This window comes from Leptonotus elevatus, chromosome 6, assembly GCF_054856555.1.
Source record: "Leptonotus elevatus isolate MCC_2025b chromosome 6, RoL_Lele_1.0, whole genome shotgun sequence".
In the NCBI taxonomy this organism is placed as follows: Eukaryota; Metazoa; Chordata; class Actinopteri; order Syngnathiformes; family Syngnathidae; genus Leptonotus; species Leptonotus elevatus.
The window spans coordinates 4,595,257-4,609,506 of record NC_141244.1 but is presented as its reverse complement, the minus strand read 5'-3'; the positions used below and the strand labels follow the sequence as shown (position 1 = coordinate 4,609,506).

At 39.2% G+C, this 14,250-nt stretch overlaps 1 protein-coding gene across 2 annotated transcripts in view; it reads left to right on the top strand.

Moving 5' to 3' along the window:
* The first annotated feature begins 12,041 nt into the window (after window positions 1-12,041).
* Window positions 12,042-14,250, top strand: part of zhx2a (zinc fingers and homeoboxes 2a) — a 39,104-nt gene continuing 36,895 nt past the window's right edge. The window contains exon 1 of one of the 2 annotated variants that reach the window (XM_086079153.1): window positions 12,042-12,461. The gene's annotated coding sequence lies outside the window, so the exon portion shown is untranslated. The remainder of the gene's footprint in view (window positions 12,462-14,250) is intronic. The other variant, XM_086079152.1, reaches the window with a different exon arrangement.

The window sequence follows — 14,250 nt, the reverse complement described above, 5'->3', positions numbered from 1 at the left end:
CTTCATGAAAACTATTTCAGTGTACATAATATTTCATGACCTATAACTGTATAGCCAGAGCTTGGTTGATTGGTTGGTTCATTTTACAACAGATGATGTAGATGCAGTTTTTTTTCTAAGCAAACAGCTGTTTTATAATTTGTTCTCACTCAGTAACTTTGTTTCTATGTGCTATTATGTTATTTTGATAACTTTCAGGAAAGTTGCAACCAATGGGACTGCCTTAGTTTTGTAGGCATTTATTCCAAACCTTTATTGGATCATCATTAGGTTTATTTGCAAGCTTGTGGTAATACCTTATAAAGAATGTTCCCAGAAGCATCTGGGACAATTCTAATATATGATTTCGATTTATTTATTTATTTTTTACAAGTGTGGTCACTGTTTTAAAAAGTGATAAGGTGATGTTTTTGGGAAAATAAACACAGGATGCATTCAAGACACATGGCATCATTTCTGTTATAGTATACTCTAGGTCTGTTTTACAGATAACGGCAAGGTTCTCTCAGCTTTTAGTCAGCGTACAAAATTAAACTCTATTGGATTTCATGGGTGCACGTGTGCGTGTGTGTAGTTACTGGATTTGTGTCAGTCTTATCTCTTGTTTGGGACAGACCATCTGGAGAGGAAGTTAAAAAGTTCACCAGTGTCAAAAAGGAAGATGAACAGCCCCTGAACACAATCCAACAGTTGCTTGGTGCTAGGTGGGATGCGCAGTTATGTGAAGTTGCGGTGAGTCGTGTGATGATGCATATACTGTAAAATGCAAGTCACGTCCGGACTTCTGAAAACTGCAGTGACAACAACTGTTAACTCTATGAGGATATTTTAGATTGTGGAGTATCAAATTCTCAAAATTAAGAGTTATCATGTACCTTTATGATCATATTGTGTGGGACTGAATAAAAAGTAATAAGCTTGCTGTTGAGTAAACATTTGGTTTATCCTATAATAATTAATAAATACATGTATGTGCGATTACAAGTGCCCAAAAGACTTACAAGTAACCCTGTGAGGAACTGAATCCTGCCTTAAGCTCAAGTGCATCAAGTCATATTAATATTTAGAAAGCTTTTTGAAGTGACCAATCAAAGTCATTAAAATTTCCCTCCTACAGTCTGTGAGGGTGCTGAAATGTGGTTCACATTCAAAGCTGGCGCATATGTCCCAGGGTTTTCATTACAAGTTAGAGAAGTGAAAGAACCTGACCAACTGACACATAAAAAATGGACCCCCGGCGAGGATATTAAGCCAGAATGCCACTTCACTTCCTTTAGCTGCACACACACGCCCCCCCCCCCCCCACACACACACACACATATCCAGAGGTTGACATACTGTGCATTAATGTATACTAAAACTGATGAGGAGGGGGATTGACTGGGTTAGATGAACATGAGTCAGCAGCCGAGGGAGATTTATGAGAGATCATATTTCACATGGTGGTTCTTGAATATTCCTACACCAACTGCATTTGCATTTGTACATGACTTTCAGAAGAATAAGAACAAAAGACCAAACATGAGGACAATAGCCCTGTGTTATTACTGTTACTGTTAGGAGGAGGGCCTTAATGATGAAAGAAGTTCAAAACAAGACAGGGGGGCGGAAATGTGTCATTAATTATAGACAATTATTATGTTGCAGCCATACTTGACCGTCTTGAGAGCTCTCCAAGATCATGGTTCTCCCACAAAGTTACATAACCATCAACAGTTTCTTTGAAAGTGTTGCGTCAACAAAAGATAAATTGGGTTGACTGGTCCTCATCCTCAGCCGTTCCGCCAAATCTGGCCATTAGCTTGTTGTAACGCTGTCAAAATAAAATGTAAGGATGACAAATGTACATAAATTAACATGTATGCATGTATTTTTGGGGAATGTAAGAGAAAGCCATACGTCTAGAGAAAACTTCTGTGCATTTTTTTTCAGCACAGATTTGTCAAACGCAGACTCTCTCAACTGAGAGGCCGGTGTGCTAAGCGCTACTGTACAGTGCTGTCTAAGATAACTATTAAATAAATGAATGGTCATATCATATGCTTGACCAAAGGTTTACCAAAAACATAAACATTCTGCACAAGGACTTAGCAGCTGTTTCAAAAGATGAGATGCGCTTATCACACCTATTTCAAAGTGGTCACCTCCTCAGCAATGATCCTAAATTGCTACAAAACAGACAAGAAACAGCATGAAATCAAGTAGCAAACCACATCACACACTAGACATCAAACACTGTTTTCAGGGTTCAACCAAATTTTCCTCTTCAGTGACCACACCTCCATTCATTCCACTTCTTGCCCTATTATTCCAGAAAGCCGTTTACCCCGTGTCTGTGACCGTGGGTCAGTCTTTCAATTAAACCAGTAAATGCGAGTGAATCAAGCTGGAATAAATCCTGCTTTCCAGGTGAATTCAACTCAAGTTGACTGGCTCAGACTGCGGTCACAGCAGTGCCCCCATTCGCTCCTTTGCTGGGTTTGACTCACTTGGCTGTAAAAAGACACCATTAGCCAAAAGGCTCGTTAAGCCATTTTTGACCAATTACTTTTCCTTTACACGCAACACTCCCAGCCGGCGGGCTCATGTATTTTTTACAGAAAGAATAAGAAAATGTATGCTCTGTGTAAAGTGCGAAACAATTCTTTGAACTTTGTAGTCTCATTCCCTTTCTTCTTCCATTTAAAATGCACTGTTATTAATGATTGTTACCAGTCTACTAATCAACACTGTCATAATCATTTGGACTAGTTATGTTTGTGCTGAAAGGTGTACATGGTATTCTAGGAAACAAAGCCGAGAGTTCAGGTAAGGTGAGATGGAAAAAGACAAACTGCATTGTGGAAGAGTGGGAAAGGAAGGGGACAGGTTTTTTATCCTGCAGGAATAGGTCATATGTTCAATCTTACAATGGGATATTTTTCAGCATTTATCTGTCAAAGCAACTTCAGTCACACCAGCATTCAAAAAGAAATGTTAAAGGAAAGCATAGAAATGGGGTGAATATGGAAAGATGTCAAATTTTACTAACTAGGGCCCTATTTTTGTTCCCAGCGCAAGTGTAGTGCAAAGTGCAGTCTAACTGTGCACATGGGTGGAGTTTTCTTTCTTTTGGCATTTTCATAGACGTTGCGCCGAACGAAGGAGGTTTTGGGCGTTTGTGCCATCGTGCACCTTTGTGGGATGCAACAAACAAAGAGTTTTTCTGGCCAATCGTAGCAGCATCACTCATGTACATTAAAAGCAGGGCGGTTGGAGGCTCGGAGCGCAGTACACCCAAGTACATGGCTAGACTTTGCGGAAATAGAAATAGTTGGCCGTGCATGTGATGTAGACAATTGGAGACCGCCTTGCACCGTGTGCTTTTAAGACTGCTTTTGGCTGTAGTGTATTTAAAAGAAAATACAAATTTGAGAGTGTCATGTTTTTGTTTTTGTCATGGTTTTTAAAATTGTTTTTATATGGTCTTGTCACGGCCTTGGCTTGTCTGGGTCTGGTTCTGGGTCTTGACTTGGTCTCAACTCCCAAAAATCTTGGTCTGAGTCTCAGAGAATTCTTGGTCTCTGGCATATTTTATTCTCTGATAGTGTGGACTTGAGCACAACACTGTAAGTAACTATATACTCCTGACATAAAAAGGCTTTATTTACTAAAACTATATCCGGAATGCTAAGTTGTATGATGTACTGTATATAATGTTTAATTTTAGACAGTGCTGTAGCTAAACATGTTAAGTTCCCATCAGACAGGAAAGAACAGGCTCTCTATAACTGAACCATCTTAAATGAGAGGATACATGGCCAGCACATTACAACAGATTACACACCAGTGATCTTTCATGCTTCAATAAGCTTACAGACTTTCTTCAATATGTAAAAAAAACAAGTCAGAAACATAATCAACGTAAACAAAGGGAATGCTTCATGCATATTCAACGAGGAAACAAGATTTCAAAGAGAAGCATGATAACACGTTTATTCTTTGTTGAAAACATTTTAACCAATGATGTTTTTTGGACAATCATATGCATTTAAATGAAGTACAAAAAAAGCTATGTTTCTGCCTGTAGATTGTTTAACTCTCTTGCTTGGGCCCATGGTGATGTGAACTGATATCCAGCATTGCTATGCAGTTCTCCAAAAATAAATCCTGACTTGAATAAATGAAGTCATCTTTTGGTAATCATCCATTAAAATGTGATATGTGATGCTAATACCATAATCCTTATGATAAAACCAATTATTATGGTATGTAGACTAGAATACATTCTATGAAAAATTATTATTATTACGTACGGTAATATTATGTGACCAATGATGATATTTACCCACCAGTTTGGATTATACCTTTTTCCACAAAGTCTTTTTTTTTATTATTCAAAAGGTGCATCAAATTATTTGTTTAGTGCTACTTATCAGATAATGGTTAACTCACATGAGTCATTTTCATATATTCAAAAACGGTTTGACCATGTTCACCATTATTGACCATATTTTTTAGATGACTACGTGCTATTCTTTTAATATGGTTGTTCTTTTGATCAGTTAATAAATTCCTAACAGGAAACAACAGGATAGACTAATTTGCACTAGCCAGCATTTTCACGGCTGTTTCCTCGCACCAATGCAGTATCAGGGGAGGTAAATCTGAAATTTGACAGCTACCAGTCTACTCTTAAGAGAGGTAACCATACTTGACCGTCTTGAGAGCTCTCCAAGATCATGGTTCTCCCACAAAGTTACATAACCATCAACAGTCTACTAATCAACACTGTCATAATCATTTGGACTAGTTATGTTTGTGCTGAAAGGTGTACATGGTATTCTAGGAAACAAAGCCGAGAGTTCAGGTAAGGTGAGATGGAAAAAGACAAACTGCATTGTGGAAGAGTGGGAAAGGAAGGGGACAGGTTTTTTATCCTGCAGGAATAGGTCATATGTTCAATCTTACAATGGGATATTTTTCAGCATTTATCTGTCAAAGCAACTTCAGTCACACCAGCATTCAAAAAGAAATGTTATCCTGCAGGAATAGGTCAGCCAAAAACCAGACTGTGAAGTTTAACACCTGTCCATGTCCTTTTGTGTCGCCACACATTAAATTATGCTAATTTGGCAACCCATGTCGGCAATTTGAATGCGTACTTTGGTCATGGCAAACCGATTCAGCGAGTTGCCTGGGAGACATACAGTAAGTGAATAAATCCTGCTCTGCTGTTACACCGCTGATATGCCAGTTTACCTAGAATTTAGTGGCTAACTCTATCAAATGCTGTACATTTGATGAACAAATAAGTGTCCCTCAAGGCTCAGTGCGAACAATAGCTCTTCTCCAACTGTATAAACAATTTACCAACAGCACTCTGCTGTTTAAAAAAAAAAAATCAATGTAAGCCTTTATATAGTGGATATATTTTCAGGTCTTGGGTACTGGTAACTTAACAGATGAGGCTTTTCCAGGTTTTCAAATTGCATCACATCAAATGTACATTTAAGAACACTTCAATTAGTGAAATATTTGCACAAGACATCAAACCTGCGGCCTTTCTGGGTCCACCTTCTTTATGGTCCAAGTCATGGAATGTGACTACATCTCCTCCACTGACTAACCCCGAAAAAATTATCTTGTGTTATATCATTGGTGCTTTTGCTCATAAAATATGACAGATTTGAGGTTAAGCAGATACAGAGACACATACAGAGAAGACAATGAATATATATTTGTTTCTGTTGTTGTTTATTTTTACTTTTCTCATCTTTGTTTTGCATGTCATGGTTATGAAAAGTGACAGTAACCTAAACCACACCAAAATATTTCACAGGAATCAAAATGGGGCGGTGAATCTTTACTTAACTGGCCCTCTTCCTCTTTTGTGCCTGGGGAAAACATCTAGTGACAGGTTCAGTGCAATTTGAAAGAAAGAAAACTGCGTTTGATTTGTAAATTGGAATATATTTCAAAGTACACTAAGCTGTCAGGGTGGAGGCGCTGGAGAAGAAGTCGCCGCATAATTCCATTTTCAATAAGGACAACAATCACTGCCTTTGTCCAAATTCACAAAGCTGGGTCCTCTGAAGGCCGAATTTGTCGGCTGCATGACGTCACTCCTGGCGCAACTCGACAACACGCACAGACTGACACATGAATGGAGTGTCGGTCAATGCGCTACCGACAAGCAGCATTGACAATCCATTCATGTGTAAGTCTGTGCGTGCTGTCGAGTCGCGTCAGGAGTGACGTCATGCAGCCGACAAATTCGGACCCAGCCTTGTGAATTTGGACACAAGCAGTGATATCATTTTAGAATGCTTCCTGTTAAAAGTAGAAAAAGCCTGCTTCTGAGATTACAAAACTTAGACGAACTCGAGGAAAAATACACAACGTGGCATCATTTGTTTCACTGTAGTTGGTTAACAGCATAAAGGCCCAAATTGAGTTTCTATCCACCTGAATGATACCTTGGCACTAACGAACCTCACCCTTCACACTGCACTAATACTTAAATAATTATCTACAGTGTTAATCATTTTTTCTCTCAGCACTTATCTGTTTTTCCTTCATTGCTTACTGCCCGCTACCTCATTTCCACTCCTTCGCACTTGCTGTGTCATGTTTAAACCTGAACGTGGGAAGGGAAGTTGGTTTGAGTTTGTGAGAGAGATTTCTTTAATCCCAGCTGGATACGTTGTCTGTGAATGCATCTTTATCAAACAGTTTCTTGACTACTGTCCAACCTTTTGCTATTTGAATGAGCCAAAACAACTCACTGGGGAACCACACACATTGACACTAATGCTCAGTCTTACTAAATCAGCATGTGTCACTCAACAAGCAATTAACAAGGTAGTAATAAAACTAACCAAATACTAAACCATGTTATTCTGGTAAGAGTATGACACATCAGTTTGCAAAGTACTATGCCTCTAAAAATCTGAAGAGTTGCAGCAGGCAGCTGTACCTCTAAATAGATATGTGTTATTCCTCTTTCTCTAAGATGTTTACACTCCAATATATCGTTGTGCACTCATTCCAAGGATGCAGAACTGGACTACAAAATGCTGTTTTTACATTCAGCTCCTTGAAGTGGAAAGTTCCTTCACCTTAAACAACCCTTGCGCTGTCTAAAATGATCAGACTGGAAGGTAGCCAGAGATGTGTCTGTCTTTAAGATATAATGCTCGTCATTGCATGTAACCATTATAATTCCATAAACCAGCAAGTAACTCATTAGTGACAACTAATAAATTATTCGTTACTTGTAATAACATTACTTCTAACGTCTCACTGATGACAGATTTTTTTTAAATTATATTCATATTTCTCTATTTTCGTGACTAGCTCAAGTGCAACGCGGCAAGCTGCATAAATCTGCAAAGAGGTGTGTTAGACTGAGTGCTGGTCGTGCAAGCTTGCAGTTTAAAAAAAGAAGTGTACTCTGCGCCGTTGTGGGCGTGAACACAGTTGACTTGTTTTGCCACCAATCAAAGGAGCTTCTCTCATTCTCTTTAAATGTGGTGTGCCAGGAGAACACTGATCGTCCTTAAAGCGATACTTGACTCATTGAGCCATTTTCAACAGTAAGAAAATAATATTTTTTCTAGAAAAAATGTGATAACATTATTTTTCACAAACAAATGATACCTTTAAAAACTAATTTTGCCACTTGCTGTTTACTAGGGGTGTGAATTGCCTAGTACCTGGCGATTTGATTCGTATCATGATTCATAGGTCACGATTTGATTTGATACCGATTAATCCCGATACGAATCTATAAATTGATTATTGCATTTTTTTTAACTCAAATTTAGAAAATACAAATCAGTAAACTTGTAAATCTATGCTGAAAGATTTGTATGAAAATTTTGTTATTTATCTGAAAATTCCGGTTTATAACTGAGCCACTGCATTTAACAAACAGGTTGCAGTCTGTTTCATGTTTGAACAGCACTGTAATAAAATATTAAGTTATTAATGTTCCATTAATATAACATTCTTCCATGCTTAATGTGTGAATCCTAACTCTAAGTAAAACGTTTTGTTGAATATTTCAATTAAAAATTGAGGTTTAAAAATCGATTCGGCCGCATATTGAATTGATTCGAGAATTGCGTGCTGTAATATTGTGATATATTGCCATGCTCAGGAAATAAGTAACGACCAATCATGGCTCAGTTTGCTGACCAAGCCCAGAAAACAGGTGAGCCGTGATTGGTCGTTACCTATTAAAGGTATTAATTGCACATGAAAAATAATGAAGTTATCACATTAATCCTGGACAAAATATTAACTTTTTACTGAAGAAAATGGCTCAATGAGTCGAGTATCCCTTTAACATGGTATGAACTATGGGCAGACCTCAACAGGCGAATGATGTAAAGTTGGCCAGGGAGATGATAGACCTACATTGTGACGCGGGCACTTGGAGACCGCCTTCCATCCTAGTCATTTGTGTTTGTGTGTGTTGTGCAAAGCAAAGCAGGTCCAAACAGTCAGCAGCACACACGAAACTGAAGCAGACTTACAGATAAGATGCAAGATGCTGCCCTCTGGCTTCACATGTAAAGGGTCTATTGGCAAGCCATTCATTTGTAAATCTAAGCGGCAGTATCGCCCGCTGCGCAACAAGTAATAGACCCAGAATGCAATGCGTGCATCACAGAGGTCAATTAAATGACGTCACTCTATTCTTAACATAGAATATGGAAAATAGACAAATATAATAATGATGACCAATAATATTTGTAACGTTTCTAACACTATTGAAAGTGTTTGAATCTCCGCTAAGGCACTCCTACATAACAGCAGTGGAGCTTGTATGTCAATTTAAGACTAAATTGTCTATTGGTTTTGGAACGTTCATGAACACAAAAGTTGATGATCTAGGGCTCCAGTCCTAGCTGAAGAAAAACAGCCCCAAAGCATGATGCTGCCACCAACATGCTTAGCTTTATGTTCTTTTTTTGGAAATATGAGTAAAATGCTCATCCTTTTTTTCATTGCACTATAACACATTTGGGGGATTTCAGAGATTCAGTGGCACTTAAATATGGTAGCAGCACTTCCCCACTTGTTTATTTAAATTAAAACAACAACATTTTTCCCCCAATTAAATTGTACATGTTATGTGCCACAAATTATTTTTTTAAATTGGGTTCATTTTTTTGATATCACAAAAATCTGTCATTTGAACAGGAGTGTCATTGTGTGTGTATTTTTTTATACACACTTTATTTCCCACGTTAATGTTTAAATTGCTTAAATTGCTTTAATCCTGTCTTGATTTGATGTCTTGTATATCAGGTGAAAATTTAGTGTTTTTAGGACGGAAATCCCGGTAAATCAATCCACACATTTTCTAAAATAAAGTATTTCAATTCATCTCACTGACAGCAACTATTGCATTTGCTCGGAAACATTCCGCCATCCGCATCTACTCATCGCCTTGACAAATGTGAAAACTGTACACGGGAATGAATCATCCCGCAACCATTTAGCACCATCTAGTGACTTTTAGCTTCCATCACAATTAATTTTAATATTGAGAAAATATTTTTTTGTTTTTTTTTTGAATATTGAGAAATGGTTGTTATTTTTAAATCATGAGAGAGGGCGAGAGAGGGAGGCATGGAGGGAGAGAGAGAGGGGGGGGCAATCTCATTAATGCAATTTATTCACTTTTTTTTTTACATTTTAAGTCAAAACATAAGATGCACCATCATTCCTTACTGCAAAGTGTCAAACTGTAAGATAAAATGTATGATGGCAATCATCCGAAACGCAGAACACAATCACTGCATTTATACTGAAGGGATGTTTAATTTATTTCAGCAGGTTTTCATGGCAAAAAAATGACACAGAATAACACTGAGTATCATGTTTCATAAGTCTCCTATTTGCGGAGGTCTGTGAAGGCACCTTATTAGTCATGAAGGAACGCTGTACGAGACATTTGGTTGGACGAAAACAAGGAAGTATGCAAACACTGAAGTTCATACTTTGATAGGCTCTAATTACTCCATTCAAATATCCTGACATAAAACACGCACTGATAACAGTGTTTTCAGCAAAAAAAAAATCGAGCAAACAGTGGCTACGCAAGATGGTTGCCCACTGGCTTCAAATCCGTGACGTCAGCGCGCTGGAGCCGCCTTGCTAACCAACGTGTCTATTTGGCGACCATATTGGGAGGGACAATGTTCTCATTCAAGGCAAACCATTATCATTGAAATTATGTTGTAACTTGCTGATTTCTCAACCGATTTTCATTAGATTAATTTTTTTAGTCAGTGTGCAGATGTGCTGTCGGTACAGAATATTTTAAATACAAAGCCCATTTGATATTTGTTTTTTAACCAATGCAATTTTATTTTCTGTTCCCATGTCATAATTGTATGACATTGTGCGATATGGAACCTTATGCAGCGCAATGTGCCAGGTTTTTTTCTTTGCTATTTTCTTGCCGTCCACAATCATGGAATGTGTGACGTCCAGTATCACTGGGGCCACGCAGCTCAAAGGGGCCTGTATAATACTGTACATATCTATATTGGTGGGGGCAAACTTTCCCAGCAAAGAAAATTGCATGTACATTGGAAATAAATCGTAACTTGCTCATTTCTCAACTTATTTTCATTAGGTTTACTTTATTGTCAACTTCAAAATATGTGCTATTAATACTGAACATTTGATCGAAAGAAAGAAAGAAAGAAAGAAAGAAAGAAAGAAAGAAAGAAAGAAAGAAAGAAAGAAAGAAAAGCTTTCTACTAATTTGGCCCTGCTAATTTTGTCTTTAGGTGTAGAGGCCAGTAAATATCAGCCATAATCCTGTGGGGGGGGGGGGGGGGGGGGGGCGTGTGTGTGCGCGTGCACGCGAGCGTGCATATATTGGGTGACCTCAAGAAAGGTCTATCTGTTTGTCTGTCCATCCATCCGTTTATCCATCTATCTATCTGACTTGGCAGTGTATTGACTGTCACGGATAAAAGAAAGTGGCCAAGTAACATGTGTAATGTGCAGAAATCTTCTCAAGGGGAACAACAGCCACAAAAGTAAAAGTCCACTTTATAAGTTTGAAACTTTGCAGCAAGGAAAGGAAAGCGAGACCATCCTAATTGTATTTAAATTTAAGCCCAGACGCCTCATTCATTCTTCAATATGCAATGATTTCAATTGGTTTTGATTAGATAAATGGACAGAAGGCAAGGTAAGTTCCATCCAGCCATCCATTCTCTGTAACAGTTAACCTTACGAGAAAACAGTACAGCATATCTTAGGAGTGGTTTACTGTGTGTTGTGAATTGTGATGCATAATCTCTGATGCAGTATTATGCACTGTACTATTGCACTTTAAAGTGTGATGACTGTACCTGTATTTGTACCTGTGCCTGTATTTGAGAGGACATAAAGAAACATTTTTGTATATTCACTCCTCCCACAACTACATTGATGGTGGGCAACTGTAAAATTGGACTTTCCTGTATAATGTAAAAAACCCTTAAAAAAATAGCTTAAAAATCCACGATATATATCTAAAAAAATCCACAATATAGTGGGGCAGTGAACAATGATCTGCGATATATAGCAGTTAAGTTTGCTGTAGTTGACAACAGCAAATGCAAACAGTGACTCGCAAATAAATAAGCATGTGTAAAAGTGTAAATAATTGTGCATTACACCTAATTAATTACAGTATTGTCAGTAAGGAATGTGTGATTTATAAAGCAATGTCTTTAATTTAATAACACAAAAACAACCCCCAAGAACTGTAGGGCAACATCAATAGAAACACACCGTCATCTGAGTTTTAATGAAGAAGATGCATGAATGATGAGGGCTTGGGACGCGTCTGTGGGTCAAGGTCACCATCAGTTCAATAATAAGTCCAGGGGAGGTCACTGTTGCGTGATAGTTTTCCAGACCCAAGGATCAGTCAGTTTGTGAGTGTGTCACGAACGCACAGAGGACGCCAAGGAGGAGAAATGACGTGGAGGGGCGAAGCTTGGTTGTGAAAGCCACGCCCCCTCCTGATGATTTCATATTCAATGAGGTCGGAACAGACTCGGGCAGACATCAGCACAGTAACAACACGGACTTCATTCACCTAAACACCGGCCGTCATGTTTCATGGATGCGTCGACACATCCTCTGTCACACGGGCAGGAGAGTTAGTTCACTTTCTACCGCCCTTCTGTGAACTTTCTACGGCTACAGCAGCACGCAGTCGCTATGGACTGATACCGGTGCCCCGGTGCGGCATGCAAATACGTACTCTGACGTCGGCGATCATGTGGCTTTTGGCGTAGAAGATCCTCCTTGTGATCGACAAATTTTCTCCCTCTTGTCGCCTGTTGTCTGCCCAGCTACTGGAGCTACATTTTGTGTTTTTCAAACATATTTCGCGCATTCTGTGCTTTGGGATTGTAACGCACGCTACCCGAGCATCGCTCCAGAACAGTGGACAGGTAAGAAATAAATCTAGTTTCCATGTAGCTCAAAAGTCCCGCAAGTCATAAGTGTATGTAAGCGTATTTGTGTGTAACCATTCTATCTTTTCAGCTTCTGCGCGTTTTCTAAACAGCTCCACGTTTGCGGCTAAATATTTAACTTGTCTCGCTGAGTGAACTTTGCTTGCCTGCTTGCTTATTATCTCCACCTGCGCGCTAAATGTGTCCACCAAGTTTTTGGGACATTTTCGGTGTCCCCCTCCATGTTCGAGTTCTGCTCTGAAACGCCGTCGCCAAGTCGACAGAAGGAAGGTAGGAAGCCAGGCAGAGAGTCAGGGAACGAGAAATGTCGGGTCTACTTTTCCTCCTTCTCCTCCGTGTGTCGACATAACCAGCAAAACATGGCCGTCCTCTGCCGACATGTTGTTACGTCGCTGGCGAGAAGGAGGGGAACGTTTGGGGAGCGGGAGAGCGTTTCCCTGCGCCGCTATGTCACACCTCCGTCGGGAAGAGCGCGTTCGGCTTGGCTCCCCCGCTGCTGCATCCGCACAGGGGTCTGAGTGCAACTTTAGGAGTCCCGTGTTGTTTATCTACTTCGATTTGTGATGTAGGCGGCGCGGCCAGCCGGTGACGCCTCCTCCCTGCGTGCAGGCTTGCTGACTGGGGCTCACTTTCACTGCAGTGGGCCGCTGCAGGACACCAGGCGCCGTTCTTTCTGTTTCCAATGTCAACTTTGGGACAAGCTGATTCCCTCCCCCTTTAGACAACGCATTGTAGCACCCTTTGGTGGTGGTGGCCATGCATCCCAACACTGTAAAGTCACAAATGGAAACAGGGCAAACATATGGCACAATAACAGAACCATAATTCTGCTTTTTCAGTTTGTTTAGTCTGTCAACATGGAACAGAACGGGTATTATTTCTAAGCAAATGCTAGGACATCATCAAGTCCATAGAAGAAACAAGACCAAGTACACAATTAAAAATCTTGCTTTAAAATATTTTATTGTCAAGTGTGTCCGTTTCAAATGTACTGAATCTTTGGAGAGTGTCTAGTATTTCCACTCATGCAGCTAAAGGAGATAAGGCAAACTATTAGAAACACCTTTATGATGCAGTGCACCACTACAAACCACACCTGCAACATTTTTTATAATTTCAATAGAATCAAGTTTATTTATCAAAAGATTCTCAAAGGGATTTCTAAGCCCACAGTTTACAAAGATTGACAAAATCCCCTGGTCTAAAACCCATCCGGGCAAGGGAAACTCTAGGAAAATTCATTTAGGGGAAAAGAACGCTTGAGAAGATATCACAGATAGAGGGATCCCCCTTCCAGGATGATGGATATGTTACAATGATGGTGAATTTAAGTAATTTATACATATGGGCAGTGTTTCTTGATGTTTCTCTCACTAGGGTCACATTGCCCATGGGCACCAGGTATCCCCTAAGGTCCACACAAGTAAAAACTAGATTACCAGGGAGATGCATCCTTTTTTTCCTCATGTTGCTATTCTAAAACATAGAATAGTGGCATTTACCAGTAAGCTGTGAGTAACTTTTTTGTTTGTTTTCTATTTTTGAAAGCACAGTTGCATTGATGAAAAATTGTAAATAACAAATAATAATAATAAAAAAGCATAGCAATCAAGTTAGTGGGCACAATAACGATGAGATGACTTGTCCTCAAATAATTTGAAAAAATGTGTTATATTGGAAGTGTGTATCGAACTCGTAATCCTTCACATTAACCAGAACCCAAGTTCTAGCTTGAAGTTTCAAGAAGGTTGGTGACATCTAAGTG